The sequence below is a fragment of the Carassius gibelio genome, chromosome B19 (genome assembly GCF_023724105.1).
Source record: "Carassius gibelio isolate Cgi1373 ecotype wild population from Czech Republic chromosome B19, carGib1.2-hapl.c, whole genome shotgun sequence".
NCBI lineage: Eukaryota > Metazoa > Chordata > Actinopteri > Cypriniformes > Cyprinidae > Carassius > Carassius gibelio.
This window is the reverse complement of record NC_068414.1, coordinates 953,089-969,289: the sequence shown is the minus strand read 5'-3', so window position 1 is coordinate 969,289 and position 16,201 is coordinate 953,089. Positions and strand designations below refer to the sequence as shown.

The 16,201-nt window shown below is 48.2% G+C and overlaps 17 non-coding genes across 17 annotated transcripts; all 17 read left to right on the top strand.

Annotated features, from left to right (window-relative positions):
- The first annotated feature begins 148 nt into the window (after positions 1-148).
- Positions 149-263, top strand: LOC127980262 (U5 spliceosomal RNA). The gene has a single exon (XR_008159295.1). It is a non-coding gene; the product is annotated as a U5 spliceosomal RNA (small nuclear RNA).
- Positions 264-548: 285 nt separating this feature from the next.
- trnag-ucc (transfer RNA glycine (anticodon UCC)) lies at positions 549-620 on the top strand. Its single transcript has one exon. It is a non-coding gene; the product is annotated as a tRNA-Gly (tRNA).
- A 1,560-nt stretch (positions 621-2,180) lies between these two features.
- On the top strand, positions 2,181-2,295 carry LOC127980261 (U5 spliceosomal RNA). The gene has a single exon (XR_008159294.1). It is a non-coding gene; the product is annotated as a U5 spliceosomal RNA (small nuclear RNA).
- Positions 2,296-2,580: 285 nt separating this feature from the next.
- trnag-ucc (transfer RNA glycine (anticodon UCC)) lies at positions 2,581-2,652 on the top strand. The gene has a single exon. It is a non-coding gene; the product is annotated as a tRNA-Gly (tRNA).
- A 263-nt stretch (positions 2,653-2,915) lies between these two features.
- Positions 2,916-2,987, top strand: trnag-ucc (transfer RNA glycine (anticodon UCC)). The gene has a single exon. It is a non-coding gene; the product is annotated as a tRNA-Gly (tRNA).
- Positions 2,988-4,210: 1,223 nt separating this feature from the next.
- On the top strand, positions 4,211-4,325 carry LOC127980260 (U5 spliceosomal RNA). Its single transcript, XR_008159293.1, has one exon. It is a non-coding gene; the product is annotated as a U5 spliceosomal RNA (small nuclear RNA).
- Positions 4,326-4,610: 285 nt separating this feature from the next.
- trnag-ucc (transfer RNA glycine (anticodon UCC)) lies at positions 4,611-4,682 on the top strand. The gene has a single exon. It is a non-coding gene; the product is annotated as a tRNA-Gly (tRNA).
- Positions 4,683-4,945: 263 nt separating this feature from the next.
- trnag-ucc (transfer RNA glycine (anticodon UCC)) lies at positions 4,946-5,017 on the top strand. The gene has a single exon. It is a non-coding gene; the product is annotated as a tRNA-Gly (tRNA).
- Positions 5,018-6,239: 1,222 nt separating this feature from the next.
- LOC127980259 (U5 spliceosomal RNA) lies at positions 6,240-6,354 on the top strand. Its single transcript, XR_008159292.1, has one exon. It is a non-coding gene; the product is annotated as a U5 spliceosomal RNA (small nuclear RNA).
- A 285-nt stretch (positions 6,355-6,639) lies between these two features.
- On the top strand, positions 6,640-6,711 carry trnag-ucc (transfer RNA glycine (anticodon UCC)). Its single transcript has one exon. It is a non-coding gene; the product is annotated as a tRNA-Gly (tRNA).
- A 1,561-nt stretch (positions 6,712-8,272) lies between these two features.
- On the top strand, positions 8,273-8,387 carry LOC127980257 (U5 spliceosomal RNA). The gene has a single exon (XR_008159290.1). It is a non-coding gene; the product is annotated as a U5 spliceosomal RNA (small nuclear RNA).
- Positions 8,388-8,672: 285 nt separating this feature from the next.
- trnag-ucc (transfer RNA glycine (anticodon UCC)) lies at positions 8,673-8,744 on the top strand. Its single transcript has one exon. It is a non-coding gene; the product is annotated as a tRNA-Gly (tRNA).
- A 1,559-nt stretch (positions 8,745-10,303) lies between these two features.
- On the top strand, positions 10,304-10,418 carry LOC127980894 (U5 spliceosomal RNA). The gene has a single exon (XR_008159895.1). It is a non-coding gene; the product is annotated as a U5 spliceosomal RNA (small nuclear RNA).
- Positions 10,419-12,338: 1,920 nt separating this feature from the next.
- LOC127980256 (U5 spliceosomal RNA) lies at positions 12,339-12,453 on the top strand. Its single transcript, XR_008159289.1, has one exon. It is a non-coding gene; the product is annotated as a U5 spliceosomal RNA (small nuclear RNA).
- A 285-nt stretch (positions 12,454-12,738) lies between these two features.
- trnag-ucc (transfer RNA glycine (anticodon UCC)) lies at positions 12,739-12,810 on the top strand. Its single transcript has one exon. It is a non-coding gene; the product is annotated as a tRNA-Gly (tRNA).
- Positions 12,811-14,369: 1,559 nt separating this feature from the next.
- On the top strand, positions 14,370-14,484 carry LOC127980255 (U5 spliceosomal RNA). The gene has a single exon (XR_008159288.1). It is a non-coding gene; the product is annotated as a U5 spliceosomal RNA (small nuclear RNA).
- Positions 14,485-14,769: 285 nt separating this feature from the next.
- Positions 14,770-14,841, top strand: trnag-ucc (transfer RNA glycine (anticodon UCC)). The gene has a single exon. It is a non-coding gene; the product is annotated as a tRNA-Gly (tRNA).
- Positions 14,842-16,201: the final 1,360 nt, after the last annotated feature.

Below are 16,201 nucleotides of genomic sequence, written 5' to 3'. Positions count from 1 at the left end.
GACTTTTTTGAGTTTTACTCCTCCGTTTTGGAGTGGGGGGGGGGGTGCTGACGAAACACATGTGGGCAGGCGTTGTCACCCTTGATGACCCTTGGCGAGCGTAGTAGTTTAACAGAGGCAGCGCACAGGCCCGAGCGTTTGGAGACACAGCTCGAGTTTCTCTTCATTGTCGCATAAATCTTTCGCCTTTTACTAAAGATTTCCGTGGAGGGGAACTTTTGCGAGTGACCTGTATTTTTGGGTGCTCTGCTCACTGCAGAGCTACATCGAAATGTCAAGAGCAGAATCAGTTTGACCGTCCGCCAGCATGCTGCGAGAGGGCTTGCCACTGGTCATCGTCTGAATGGGCACTCTCTGCGTTTGACCACTTCGTGTTTATTTAGCCGGATGGGAAGGCAGCGTTTTCTTGTACGTGACGGGATGCAAATTCTTGAAGGCTCTCTTTAGTGACGGGTCCGAACAAAGATCTCATCTGCTCCTCTAGCCCTATCGGCGACTCGTGCACTTCGAGCCTTCTTACTGACGGCGCAAGTTGCTGAATGCCTGCTGCGTTGGTGGTATAGTGGTGAGCATAGCTGCCTTCCAAGCAGTTGACCCGGGTTCGATTCCCGGCCAACGCATGTCCTTTGGCTCGGGCTGACGTCGAAGCAGAACTCCCTCTGTGACCTGTGCCTCCACCCAAAACTTTTGGATGGAATAATATCGGATGGACCCATCATTAGCTGAAGTCGCATAACACTTGCAACACTACCCGTAGCAGGGGTCATTGTTTGGACTCTTTTTTTTTTTTAAATTGCGCTTTAAACAAAAAGTATTGTGTCAATGCAACTGAACAACATTAATTAGGAACACAGTGCGTCAATAAAGCTGCTGACTTCCACCTGCGTTGGTGGTATAGTTTTGAGCATAGCTGCCTTCCAAGCAGTTGACCCAGGTTCGATTCCCGGCCAACGCATGTCCTTTGGCTCGGGCTGACGTCGAAGCAGAACTCCTTCTGTGACCTGCGACTCCAACCAAACATTTTGGATGGATCGTTCGGAAGACGAAAAGAACCAGCTCTCCCCGTCGGGGAATCGAACCCCGGTCTTCCGCGTGACAGGCGGAGATACTGTCCACTATACTAACGAGGAGCCGTGCATGCTGCCGTTTCTCCCCCAACCGATGGCACTGCACTGACATAACTAAACAATGCATGGCTTCTTCTGACGCAGACCCAGCCCTAGCACCGTAAAATTTCTGATGGACCCATCATTAGCTGAAGTCGCATAACACTTGGAACACTACCCGTAGCAGGGGTCATTGTTTGGACTCTTTTTTTTTTTTTTTTTTTTTAAATTGCGCTTTAAACAAAAAGTATTGCGTCAATGCAACTGAACAACATTAATTAGGAACACAGTGCGTCAAAAAGCAAAATGACAGTTAAAGGCATTTCGTTATTGAACTCTTTGATGACATCATTCAGCTAAGTTCAGTTTTAAATAGTATCTGTGCAATAATTTGCAATCAAGTCAACGATATCTCTGTACATGAAGTGTCCCAAGCTCCGCCTGCCAGAGGCGACAGAGGCAAGAAACCAAAACTCGATCGGTGAAAAGATGGAGAAAAAACCCGGTGAGAAACCAGGCTCAGTCGGGGAGACAGTTCTCCCCTTGTCAGACGAAACCAGTAGATCAGCTCCAGGCTGCAGGAATGTCAGACTGTGCAGAAGAATCATCTGTTTCCTGTGGTCTTGTCCAGGTGGTCTTTACAGGGGATTTGTATCTGCGGCTCATCTAGTTGTCACGGTCTCCGCTGTGTTTCTGGGCCATAGAGGTCCTTTCTAGGTGTTGATCCACCATCTTCTCTGGATACGGACTGGATCCGGGTGACTGAAGCGGATACAGACTGGATCTGGTGGCTACGGTGACCTCGGAATAAGGGATTTCTTTAAAAGACTTTTTTTTTCATATAAGATTTTATCCAACTTTTCAGATAGAGGCATGAGAAAGAGATTGCCTTGATTGGGCTTTTGGTTATTGGTGGGCCGAGGGGACTTTTTTGAGTTTTACTCCTCCGTTTTGGAGTGGGGGGGGGGGGGTGCTGACGAAACACATGTGGGCAGGCGTTGTCACCCTTGATGACCCTTGGCGAGCGTAGTAGTTTAACAGAGGCAGCGCACAGGCCCGAGCGTTTGGAGACACAGCTCGAGTTTCTCTTCATTGTCGCATAAATCTTTCGCCTTTTACTAAAGATTTCCGTGGAGGGGAACTTTTGCGAGTGACCTGTATTTTTGGGTGCTCTGCTCACTGCAGAGCTACATCGAAATGTCAAGAGCAGAATCAGTTTGACCGTCCGCCAGCATGCTGCGAGAGGGCTTGCCACTGGTCATCGTCTGAATGGGCACTCTCTGCGTTTGACCACTTCGTGTTTATTTAGCCGGATGGGAAGGCAGCGTTTTCTTGTACGTGACGGGATGCAAATTCTTGAAGGCTCTCTTTAGTGACGGGTCCGAACAAAGATCTCATCTGCTCCTCTAGCCCTATCGGCGACTCGTGCACTTCGAGCCTTCTTACTGACGGCGCAAGTTGCTGAATGCCTGCTGCGTTGGTGGTATAGTGGTGAGCATAGCTGCCTTCCAAGCAGTTGACCCGGGTTCGATTCCCGGCCAACGCATGTCCTTTGGCTCGGGCTGACGTCGAAGCAGAACTCCCTCTGTGACCTGTGCCTCCACCCAAAACTTTTGGATGGAATAATATCGGATGGACCCATCATTAGCTGAAGTCGCATAACACTTGCAACACTACCCGTAGCAGGGGTCATTGTTTGGACTCTTTTTTTTTTTTAAATTGCGCTTTAAACAAAAAGTATTGTGTCAATGCAACTGAACAACATTAATTAGGAACACAGTGCGTCAATAAAGCTGCTGACTTCCACCTGCGTTGGTGGTATAGTGGTGAGCATAGCTGCCTTCCAAGCAGTTGACCCGGGTTCGATTCCCGGCCAACGCATGTCCTTTGGCTCGGGCTGACGTCGAAGCAGAACTCCTTCTGTGACCTGCGACTCCAACCAAACATTTTGGATGGATCGTTCGGAAGACGAAAAGAACCAGCTCTCCCCGTCGGGGAATCGAACCCCGGTCTTCCGCGTGACAGGCGGAGATACTGTCCACTATACTAACGAGGAGCCGTGCATGCTGCCGTTTCTCCCCCAACAGATGGCACTGCACTGACATAACTAAACAATGCATGGCTTCTTCTGACGCAGACCCAGCCCTAGCACCGTAAAATTTCTGATGGACCCATCATTAGCTGAAGTCGCATAACACTTGGAACACTACCCGTAGCAGGGGTCATTGTTTGGACTCTTTTTTTTTTTTTTTTTTTTTAAATTGCGCTTTAAACAAAAAGTATTGCGTCAATGCAACTGAACAACATTAATTAGGAACACAGTGCGTCAAAAAGCAAAATGACAGTTAAAGGCATTTCGTTATTGAACTCTTTGATGACATCATTCAGCTAAGTTCAGTTTTAAATAGTATCTGTGCAATAATTTGCAATCAAGTCAACGATATCTCTGTACATGAAGTGTCCCAAGCTCCGCCTGCCAGAGGCGACAGAGGCAAGAAACCAAAACTCGATCGGTGAAAAGATGGAGAAAAAACCCGGTGAGAAACCAGGCTCAGTCGGGGAGACAGTTCTCCCCTTGTCAGACGAAACCAGTAGATCAGCTCCAGGCTGCAGGAATGTCAGACTGTGCAGAAGAATCATCTGTTTCCTGTGGTCTTGTCCAGGTGGTCTTTACAGGGGATTTGTATCTGCGGCTCATCTAGTTGTCACGGTCTCCGCTGTGTTTCTGGGCCATAGAGGTCCTTTCTAGGTGTTGATCCACCATCTTCTCTGGATACGGACTGGATCCGGGTGACTGAAGCGGATACAGACTGGATCTGGTGGCTACGGTGACCTCGGAATAAGGGATTTCTTTAAAAGACTTTTTTTTTCATATAAGATTTTATCCAACTTTTCAGATAGAGGCATGAGAAAGAGATTGCCTTGATTGGGCTTTTGGTTATTGGTGGGCCGAGGGGACTTTTTTGAGTTTTACTCCTCCGTTTTGGAGTGGGGGGGGGGGTGCTGACGAAACACATGTGGGCAGGCGTTGTCACCCTTGATGACCCTTGGCGAGCGTAGTAGTTTAACAGAGGCAGCGCACAGGCCCGAGCGTTTGGAGACACAGCTCGAGTTTCTCTTCATTGTCGCATAAATCTTTCGCCTTTTACTAAAGATTTCCGTGGAGGGGAACTTTTGCGAGTGACCTGTATTTTTGGGTGCTCTGCTCACTGCAGAGCTACATCGAAATGTCAAGAGCAGAATCAGTTTGACCGTCCGCCAGCATGCTGCGAGAGGGCTTGCCACTGGTCATCGTCTGAATGGGCACTCTCTGCGTTTGACCACTTCGTGTTTATTTAGCCGGATGGGAAGGCAGCGTTTTCTTGTACGTGACGGGATGCAAATTCTTGAAGGCTCTCTTTAGTGACGGGTCCGAACAAAGATCTCATCTGCTCCTCTAGCCCTATCGGCGACTCGTGCACTTCGAGCCTTCTTACTGACGGCGCAAGTTGCTGAATGCCTGCTGCGTTGGTGGTATAGTGGTGAGCATAGCTGCCTTCCAAGCAGTTGACCCGGGTTCGATTCCCGGCCAACGCATGTCCTTTGGCTCGGGCTGACGTCGAAGCAGAACTCCCTCTGTGACCTGTGCCTCCACCCAAAACTTTTGGATGGAATAATATCGGATGGACCCATCATTAGCTGAAGTCGCATAACACTTGCAACACTACCCGTAGCAGGGGTCATTGTTTGGACTCTTTTTTTTTTTTAAATTGCGCTTTAAACAAAAAGTATTGTGTCAATGCAACTGAACAACATTAATTAGGAACACAGTGCGTCAATAAAGCTGCTGACTTCCACCTGCGTTGGTGGTATAGTGGTGAGCATAGCTGCCTTCCAAGCAGTTGACCCGGGTTCGATTCCCGGCCAACGCATGTCCTTTGGCTCGGGCTGACGTCGAAGCAGAACTCCTTCTGTGACCTGCGACTCCTACCAAACATTTTGGATGGATCGTTCGGAAGACGAAAAGAACCAGCTCTCTCCGTCGGGGAATCGAACCCCGGTCTTCCGCGTGACAGGCGGAGATACTGTCCACTATACTAACGAGGAGCCGTGCATGCTGCCGTTTCTCCCCCAACCGATGGCACTGCACTGACATAACTAAACAATGCATGGCTTCTTCTGACGCAGACCCAGCCCTAGCACCGTAAAATTTCTGATGGACCCATCATTAGCTGAAGTCGCATAACACTTGGAACACTACCCGTAGCAGGGGTCATTGTTTGGACTCTTTTTTTTTTTTTTTTTTTTTAAATTGCGCTTTAAACAAAAAGTATTGCGTCAATGCAACTGAACAACATTAATTAGGAACACAGTGCGTCAAAAAGCAAAATGACAGTTAAAGGCATTTCGTTATTGAACTCTTTGATGACATCATTCAGCTAAGTTCAGTTTTAAATAGTATCTGTGCAATAATTTGCAATCAAGTCAACGATATCTCTGTACATGAAGTGTCCCAAGCTCCGCCTGCCAGAGGCGACAGAGGCAAGAAACCAAAACTCGATCGGTGAAAAGATGGAGAAAAAACCCGGTGAGAAACCAGGCTCAGTCGGGGAGACAGTTCTCCCCTTGTCAGACGAAACCAGTAGATCAGCTCCAGGCTGCAGGAATGTCAGACTGTGCAGAAGAATCATCTGTTTCCTGTGGTCTTGTCCAGGTGGTCTTTACAGGGGATTTGTATCTGCGGCTCATCTAGTTGTCACGGTCTCCGCTGTGTTTCTGGGCCATAGAGGTCCTTTCTAGGTGTTGATCCACCATCTTCTCTGGATACGGACTGGATCCGGGTGACTGAAGCGGATACAGACTGGATCTGGTGGCTACGGTGACCTCGGAATAAGGGATTTCTTTAGAAGACTTTTTTTTTCATATAAGATTTTATCCAACTTTTCAGATAGAGGCATGAGAAAGAGATTGCCTTGATTGGGCTTTTGGTTATTGGTGGGCCGAGGGGACTTTTTTGAGTTTTACTCCTCCGTTTTGGAGTGGGGGGGGGGTGCTGACGAAACACATGTGGGCAGGCGTTGTCACCCTTGATGACCCTTGGCGAGCGTAGTAGTTTAACAGAGGCAGCGCACAGGCCCGAGCGTTTGGAGACACAGCTCGAGTTTCTCTTCATTGTCGCATAAATCTTTCGCCTTTTACTAAAGATTTCCGTGGAGGGGAACTTTTGCGAGTGACCTGTATTTTTGGGTGCTCTGCTCACTGCAGAGCTACATCGAAATGTCAAGAGCAGAATCAGTTTGACCGTCCGCCAGCATGCTGCGAGAGGGCTTGCCACTGGTCATCGTCTGAATGGGCACTCTCTGCGTTTGACCACTTCGTGTTTATTTAGCCGGATGGGAAGGCAGCGTTTTCTTGTACGTGACGGGATGCAAATTCTTGAAGGCTCTCTTTAGTGACGGGTCCGAACAAAGATCTCATCTGCTCCTCTAGCCCTATCGGCGACTCGTGCACTTCGAGCCTTCTTACTGACGGCGCAAGTTGCTGAATGCCTGCTGCGTTGGTGGTATAGTGGTGAGCATAGCTGCCTTCCAAGCAGTTGACCCGGGTTCGATTCCCGGCCAACGCATGTCCTTTGGCTCGGGCTGACGTCGAAGCAGAACTCCCTCTGTGACCTGTGCCTCCACCCAAAACTTTTGGATGGAATAATATCGGATGGACCCATCATTAGCTGAAGTCGCATAACACTTGCAACACTACCCGTAGCAGGGGTCATTGTTTGGACTCTTTTTTTTTTTTAAATTGCGCTTTAAACAAAAAGTATTGTGTCAATGCAACTGAACAACATTAATTAGGAACACAGTGCGTCAATAAAGCTGCTGACTTCCACCTGCGTTGGTGGTATAGTTTTGAGCATAGCTGCCTTCCAAGCAGTTGACCCGGGTTCGATTCCCGGCCAACGCATGTCCTTTGGCTCGGGCTGACGTCGAAGCAGAACTCCTTCTGTGACCTGCGACTCCAACCAAACATTTTGGATGGATCGTTCGGAAGACGAAAAGAACCAGCTCTCCCCGTCGGGGAATCGAACCCCGGTCTTCCGCGTGACAGGCGGAGATACTGTCCACTATACTAACGAGGAGCCGTGCATGCTGCCGTTTCTCCCCCAACCGATGGCACTGCACTGACATAACTAAACAATGCATGGCTTCTTCTGACGCAGACCCAGCCCTAGCACCGTAAAATTTCTGATGGACCCATCATTAGCTGAAGTCGCATAACACTTGGAACACTACCCGTAGCAGGGGTCATTGTTTGGACTCTTTTTTTTTTTTTTTTTTTTTAAATTGCGCTTTAAACAAAAAGTATTGCGTCAATGCAACTGAACAACATTAATTAGGAACACAGTGCGTCAAAAAGCAAAATGACAGTTAAAGGCATTTCGTTATTGAACTCTTTGATGACATCATTCAGCTAAGTTCAGTTTTAAATAGTATCTGTGCAATAATTTGCAATCAAGTCAACGATATCTCTGTACATGAAGTGTCCCAAGCTCCGCCTGCCAGAGGCGACAGAGGCAAGAAACCAAAACTCGATCGGTGAAAAGATGGAGAAAAAACCCGGTGAGAAACCAGGCTCAGTCGGGGAGACAGTTCTCCCCTTGTCAGACGAAACCAGTAGATCAGCTCCAGGCTGCAGGAATGTCAGACTGTGCAGAAGAATCATCTGTTTCCTGTGGTCTTGTCCAGGTGGTCTTTACAGGGGATTTGTATCTGCGGCTCATCTAGTTGTCACGGTCTCCGCTGTGTTTCTGGGCCATAGAGGTCCTTTCTAGGTGTTGATCCACCATCTTCTCTGGATACGGACTGGATCCGGGTGACTGAAGCGGATACAGACTGGATCTGGTGGCTACGGTGACCTCGGAATAAGGGATTTCTTTAAAAGACTTTTTTTTTCATATAAGATTTTATCCAACTTTTCAGATAGAGGCATGAGAAAGAGATTGCCTTGATTGGGCTTTTGGTTATTGGTGGGCCGAGGGGACTTTTTTGAGTTTTACTCCTCCGTTTTGGAGTGGGGGGGGGGGGGGTGCTGACGAAACACATGTGGGCAGGCGTTGTCACCCTTGATGACCCTTGGCGAGCGTAGTAGTTTAACAGAGGCAGCGCACAGGCCCGAGCGTTTGGAGGCACAGCTCGAGTTTCTCTTCATTGTCGCATAAATCTTTCGCCTTTTACTAAAGATTTCCGTGGAGGGGAACTTTTGCGAGTGACCTGTATTTTTGGGTGCTCTGCTCACTGCAGAGCTACATCGAAATGTCAAGAGCAGAATCAGTTTGACCGTCCGCCAGCATGCTGCGAGAGGGCTTGCCACTGGTCATCGTCTGAATGGGCACTCTCTGCGTTTGACCACTTCGTGTTTATTTAGCCGGATGGGAAGGCAGCGTTTTCTTGTACGTGATGGGATGCAAATTCTTGAAGGCTCTCTTTAGTGACGGGTCCAAACAAAGATCTCATCTGCTCCTCTAGCCCTATCGGCGACTCGTGCACTTCGAGCCTTCTTAGTGACGGCGCAAGTTGCTGAATGCCTACTGCGTTGGTGGTATAGTGGTGAGCATAGCTGCCTTCCAAGCAGTTGACCCGGGTTCGATTCCCGGCCAACGCATGTCCTTTGGCTCGGGCTGACGTCGAAGCAGAACTCCCTCTGTGACCTGTGCCTCCACCCAAAACTTTTGGATGGAATAATATCGGATGGACCCATCATTAGCTGAAGTCGCATAACACTTGCAACACTACCCGTAGCAGGGGTCATTGTTTGGACTCTTTTTTTTTTTTTTTAATTGCGCTTTAAACAAAAAGTATTGTGTCAATGCAACTGAACAACATTAATTAGGAACACAGTGCGTCAATAAAGCTGCTGACTTCCGCCTGCGTTGGTGGTATAGTGGTGAGCATAGCTGCCTTCCAAGCAGTTGACCCGGGTCCGATTCCCGGCCAACGCATGTCCTTTGGCTCGGGCTGACGTCGAAGCAGAACTCCTTCTGTGACCTGCGACTCCAACCAAACATTTTGGATGGATCGTTCGGAAGACGAAAAGAACCAGCTCTCCCCGTCGGGGAATCGAACCCCGGTCTTCCGCGTGACAGGCGGAGATACTGTCCACTATACTAACGAGGAGCCGTGCATGCTGCTGTTTCTCCCCCAACCGACGGCACTGCACTGACATAACTAAACAATGCATGGCTTCTTCTGACGCAGACCCAGCCCTAGCACCGTAAAATTTCTGATGGACCCATCATTAGCTGAATTCGCATAACACTTGGAACACTACCCGTAGCAGGGGTCATTGTTTGGACTCTTTTTTTTTTTTTTTAAATTGCGCTTTAAACAAAAAGTATTGCGTCAATGCAACTGAACAACATTAATTAGGAACACAGTGCGTCAAAAAGCAAAATGACAGTTAAAGGCATTTCGTTATTGAACTCTTTGATGACATCATTCAGCTAAGTTCAGTTTTAAATAGTATCTGTGCAATAATTTGCAATCAAGTCAACGATATCTCTGTACATGAAGTGTCCCAAGCTCCGCCTGCCAGAGGCGACAGAGGCAAGAAACCAAAACTCGATCGGTGAAAAGATGGAGAAAAAACCCGGTGAGAAACCAGGCTCAGTCGGGGAGACAGTTCTCCCCTTGTCAGACGAAACCAGTAGATCAGCTCCAGGCTGCAGGAATGTCAGACTGTGCAGAAGAATCATCTGTTTCCTGTGGTCTTGTCCAGGTGGTCTTTACAGGGGCTTTGTATCTGCGGCTCATCTAGTTGTCACGGTCTCCACTGTGTTTCTGGGCCATAGAGGTCCTTTCTAGGTGTTGATCCACCATCTTCTCTGGATACGGACTGGATCCGGGTGACTGAAGCGGATACAGACTGGATCTGGTGGCTACGGTGACCTCGGAATAAGGGATTTCTTTAAAAGACTTTTTTTTTCATATAAGATTTTATCCAACTTTTCAGATAGAGGCATGAGAAAGAGATTGCCTTGATTGGGCTTTTGGTTATTGGTGGGCCGAGGGGACTTTTTTGATTTTTACTCCTCCGTTTTGGAGTGGGGGGGGGGGGGTGCTGACGAAACACATGTGGGCAGGCGTTGTCACCCTTGATGACCCTTGGCGAGAATAGTAGTAGTTTAACAGAGGCAGCGCACAGGCCCGAGCGTTTGGAGACACAGCTCGAATTTCTCTTCATTGTCGTATAAATCTTTCGCCTTTTACTAAAGATTTCCGTGGAGGGGAACTTTTTCGAGTGACCTGTATTTTTGGGTGCTCTGCTCACTGCAGAGCTACATCGAAATGTCAAGAGCAGAATCAGTTTGACCGTCCGCCAGCATGCTGCGAGAGGGCTTGCCACTGGTCATCGTCTGAATGGGCACTCTCTGCGCTTGACCACTTCGTGTTTATTTAGCCGGATGGGAAGGCAGCGTTTTCTTGTACGTGACGGGATGCAAATTCTTGAAGGCTTTCTTTAGTGACGGGTCCAAACAAAGATCTCATCTGCTCCTCTAGCCCTATCGGCGACTCGTGCACTTCGAGCCTTCTTAGTGACGGCGCAAGTTGCTGAATGCCTACTGCGTTGGTGGTATAGTGGTGAGCATAGCTGCCTTCCAAGCATTTGACCCGGGTTCGATTCCCGGCCAACGCATGTCCTTTGGCTCGGGCTGACGTCGAAGCAGAACTCCCTCTGTGACCTGTGCCTCCACCCAAAACTTTTGGATGGAATAATATCGGATGGACCCATCATTAGCTGAAGTCGCATAACACTTGCAACACTACCCGTAGCAGGGGTCATTGTTTGGACTCTTTTTTTTTTTTTTTTAATTGCGCTTTAAACAAAAAGTATAGTGTCAATGCAACTGAACAACATTAATTAGGAACACAGTGCGTCAATAAAGCTGCTGACTTCCGCCTGCGTTGGTGGTATCGTGGTGAGCATAGCTGCCTTCCAAGCAGTTGACCCGGGTTCGATTCCCGGCCAACGCATGTCCTTTGGCTCGGGCTGACGTCGAAGCAGAACTCCTTCTGTGACCTGCGACTCCAACCAAACATTTTGGATGGATCGTTCGGAAGACGAAAAGAACCAGCTCTCCCCGTCGGGGAATCGAACCCCGGTCTTCCGCGTGACAGGCGGAGATACTGTCCACTATACTAACGAGGAGCCGTACATGCTGCTGTTTCTCCCCCAACCGACGGCACTGCACTGACATAACTAAACAATGCATGGCTTCTTCTGACGCAGACCCAGCCCTAGCACCGTAAAATTTCTGATGGACCCATCATTAGCTGAATTCGCATAACACTTGGAACACTACCCGTAGCAGGGGTCATTGTTTGGACTCTTTTTTTTTTTTTTTTTTTTTTAAATTGCGCTTTAAACAAAAAGTATTGCGTCAATGCAACTGAACAACATTAATTAGGAACACAGTGCGTCAAAAAGCAAAATGACAGTTAAAGGCATTTCGTTATTGAACTCTTTGATGACATCATTCAGCTAAGTTCAGTTTTAAATAGTATCTGTGCAATAATTTGCAATCAAGTCAACGATATCTCTGTACATGAAGTGTCCCAAGCTCCGCCTGCCAGAGGCGACAGAGGCAAGAAACCAAAACTCGATCGGTGAAAAGATGGAGAAAAAACCCGGTGAGAAACCAGGCTCAGTCGGGGAGACAGTTCTCCCCTTGTCAGACGAAACCAGTAGATCAGCTCCAGGCTGCAGGAATGTCAGACTGTGCAGAAGAATCATCTGTTTCCTGTGGTCTTGTCCAGGTGGTCTTTACAGGGGATTTGTATCTGCGGCTCATCTAGTTGTCACGGTCTCCGCTGTGTTTCTGGGCCATAGAGGTCCTTTCTAGGTGTTGATCCACCATCTTCTCTGGATACGGACTGGATCCGGGTGACTGAAGCGGATACAGACTGGATCTGGTGGCTACGGTGACCTCGGAATAAGGGATTTCTTTAAAAGACTTTTTTTTTCATATAAGATTTTATCCAACTTTTCAGATAGAGGCATGAGAAAGAGATTGCCTTGATTGGGCTTTTGGTTATTGGTGGGCCGAGGGGACTTTTTTGAGTTTTACTCCTCCGTTTTGGAGTGGGGGGGGGGGGTGCTGACGAAACACATGTGGGCAGGCGTTGTCACCCTTGATGACCCTTGGCGAGCGTAGTAGTTTAACAGAGGCAGCGCACAGGCCCGAGCGTTTGGAGACACAGCTCGAGTTTCTCTTCATTGTCGCATAAATCTTTCGCCTTTTACTAAAGATTTCCGTGGAGGGGAACTTTTGCGAGTGACCTGTATTTTTGGGTGCTCTGCTCACTGCAGAGCTACATCGAAATGTCAAGAGCAGAATCAGTTTGACCGTCCGCCAGCATGCTGCGAGAGGGCTTGCCACTGGTCATCGTCTGAATGGGCACTCTCTGCGTTTGACCACTTCGTGTTTATTTAGCCGGATGGGAAGGCAGCGTTTTCTTTTACGTGACGGGATGCAAATTCTTGAAGGCTCTCTTTAGTGACGGGTCCGAACAAAGATCTCATCTGCTCCTCTAGCCCTATCGGCGACTCGTGCACTTCGAGCCTTCTTACTGACGGCGCAAGTTGCTGAATGCCTGCTGCGTTGGTGGTATAGTGGTGAGCATAGCTGCCTTCCAAGCAGTTGACCCGGGTTCGATTCCCGGCCAACGCATGTCCTTTGGCTCGGGCTGACGTCGAAGCAGAACTCCCTCTGTGACCTGTGCCTCCACCCAAAACTTTTGGATGGAATAATATCGGATGGACCCATCATTAGCTGAAGTCGCATAACACTTGCAACACTACCCGTAGCAGGGGTCATTGTTTGGACTCTTTTTTTTTTTTAAATTGCGCTTTAAACAAAAAGTATTGTGTCAATGCAACTGAACAACATTAATTAGGAACACAGTGCGTCAATAAAGCTGCTGACTTCCACCTGCGTTGGTGGTATAGTTTTGAGCATAGCTGCCTTCCAAGCAGTTGACCCGGGTTCGATTCCCGGCCAACGCATGTCCTTTGGCTCGGGCTGACGTCGAAGCAGAACTCCTTCTGTGACCTGCGACTCCAACCAAACATTTTGGATGGATCGTTCGGAAGACGAAAAGATCCAGCTCTCCCCGTCGGGGAATCGAACCCCGGTCTTCCGCGTGACAGGCGGAGATACTGTCCACTATACTAACGAGGAGCCGTGCATGCTGCCGTTTCTCCCCCAACCGATGGCACTGCACTGACATAACTAAACAATGCATGGCTTCTTCTGACGCAGACCCAGCCCTAGCACCGTAAAATTTCTGATGGACCCATCATTAGCTGAAGTCGCATAACACTTGGAACACTACCCGTAGCAGGGGTCATTGTTTGGACTCTTTTTTTTTTTTTTTTTTTTTAAATTGCGCTTTAAACAAAAAGTATTGCGTCAATGCAACTGAACAACATTAATTAGGAACACAGTGCGTCAAAAAGCAAAATGACAGTTAAAGGCATTTCGTTATTGAACTCTTTGATGACATCATTCAGCTAAGTTCAGTTTTAAATAGTATCTGTGCAATAATTTGCAATCAAGTCAACGATATCTCTGTACATGAAGTGTCCCAAGCTCCGCCTGCCAGAGGCGACAGAGGCAAGAAACCAAAACTCGATCGGTGAAAAGATGGAGAAAAAACCCGGTGAGAAACCAGGCTCAGTCGGGGAGACAGTTCTCCCCTTGTCAGACGAAACCAGTAGATCAGCTCCAGGCTGCAGGAATGTCAGACTGTGCAGAAGAATCATCTGTTTCCTGTGGTCTTGTCCAGGTGGTCTTTACAGGGGATTTGTATCTGCGGCTCATCTAGTTGTCACGGTCTCCGCTGTGTTTCTGGGCCATAGAGGTCCTTTCTAGGTGTTGATCCACCATCTTCTCTGGATACGGACTGGATCCGGGTGACTGAAGCGGATACAGACTGGATCTGGTGGCTACGGTGACCTCGGAATAAGGGATTTCTTTAAAAGACTTTTTTTTTCATATAAGATTTTATCCAACTTTTCAGATAGAGGCATGAGAAAGAGATTGCCTTGATTGGGCTTTTGGTTATTGGTGGGCCGAGGGGACTTTTTTGAGTTTTACTCCTCCGTTTTGGAGTGGGGGGGGGGGGTGCTGACGAAACACATGTGGGCAGGCGTTGTCACCCTTGATGACCCTTGGCGAGCGTAGTAGTTTAACAGAGGCAGCGCACAGGCCCGAGCGTTTGGAGGCACAGCTCGAGTTTCTCTTCATTGTCGCATAAATCTTTCGCCTTTTACTAAAGATTTCCGTGGAGGGGAACTTTTGCGAGTGACCTGTATTTTTGGGTGCTCTGCTCACTGCAGAGCTACATCGAAATGTCAAGAGCAGAATCAGTTTGACCGTCCGCCAGCATGCTGCGAGAGGGCTTGCCACTGGTCATCGTCTGAATGGGCACTCTCTGCGTTTGACCACTTCGTGTTTATTTAGCCGGATGGGAAGGCAGCGTTTTCTTGTACGTGATGGGATGCAAATTCTTGAAGGCTCTCTTTAGTGACGGGTCCAAACAAAGATCTCATCTGCTCCTCTAGCCCTATCGGCGACTCGTGCACTTCGAGCCTTCTTAGTGACGGCGCAAGTTGCTGAATGCCTACTGCGTTGGTGGTATAGTGGTGAGCATAGCTGCCTTCCAAGCAGTTGACCCGGGTTCGATTCCCGGCCAACGCATGTCCTTTGGCTCGGGCTGACGTCGAAGCAGAACTCCCTCTGTGACCTGTGCCTCCACCCAAAACTTTTGGATGGAATAATATCGGATGGACCCATCATTAGCTGAAGTCGCATAACACTTGCAACACTACCCGTAGCAGGGGTCATTGTTTGGACTCTTTTTTTTTTTTTTTAATTGCGCTTTAAACAAAAAGTATTGTGTCAATGCAACTGAACAACATTAATTAGGAACACAGTGCGTCAATAAAGCTGCTGACTTCCGCCTGCGTTGGTGGTATAGTGGTGAGCATAGCTGCCTTCCAAGCAGTTGACCCGGGTCCGATTCCCGGCCAACGCATGTCCTTTGGCTCGGGCTGACGTCGAAGCAGAACTCCTTCTGTGACCTGCGACTCCAACCAAACATTTTGGATGGATCGTTCGGAAGACGAAAAGAACCAGCTCTCCCCGTCGGGGAATCGAACCCCGGTCTTCCGCGTGACAGGCGGAGATACTGTCCACTATACTAACGAGGAGCCGTGCATGCTGCTGTTTCTCCCCCAACCGACGGCACTGCACTGACATAACTAAACAATGCATGGCTTCTTCTGACGCAGACCCAGCCCTAGCACCGTAAAATTTCTGATGGACCCATCATTAGCTGAATTCGCATAACACTTGGAACACTACCCGTAGCAGGGGTCATTGTTTGGACTCTTTTTTTTTTTTTTTAAATTGCGCTTTAAACAAAAAGTATTGCGTCAATGCAACTGAACAACATTAATTAGGAACACAGTGCGTCAAAAAGCAAAATGACAGTTAAAGGCATTTCGTTATTGAACTCTTTGATGACATCATTCAGCTAAGTTCAGTTTTAAATAGTATCTGTGCAATAATTTGCAATCAAGTCAACGATATCTCTGTACATGAAGTGTCCCAAGCTCCGCCTGCCAGAGGCGACAGAGGCAAGAAACCAAAACTCGATCGGTGAAAAGATGGAGAAAAAACCCGGTGAGAAACCAGGCTCAGTCGGGGAGACAGTTCTCCCCTTGTCAGACGAAACCAGTAGATCAGCTCCAGGCTGCAGGAATGTCAGACTGTGCAGAAGAATCATCTGTTTCCTGTGGTCTTGTCCAGGTGGTCTTTACAGGGGATTTGTATCTGCGGCTCATCTAGTTGTCACGGTCTCCACTGTGTTTCTGGGCCATAGAGGTCCTTTCTAGGTGTTGATCCACCATCTTCTCTGGATACGGACTGGATCCGGGTGACTGAAGCGGATACAGACTGGATCTGGTGGCTACGGTGACCTCGGAATAAGGGATTTCTTTAAAAGACTTTTTTTTTCATATAAGATTTTATCCAACTTTTCAGATAGAGGCATGAG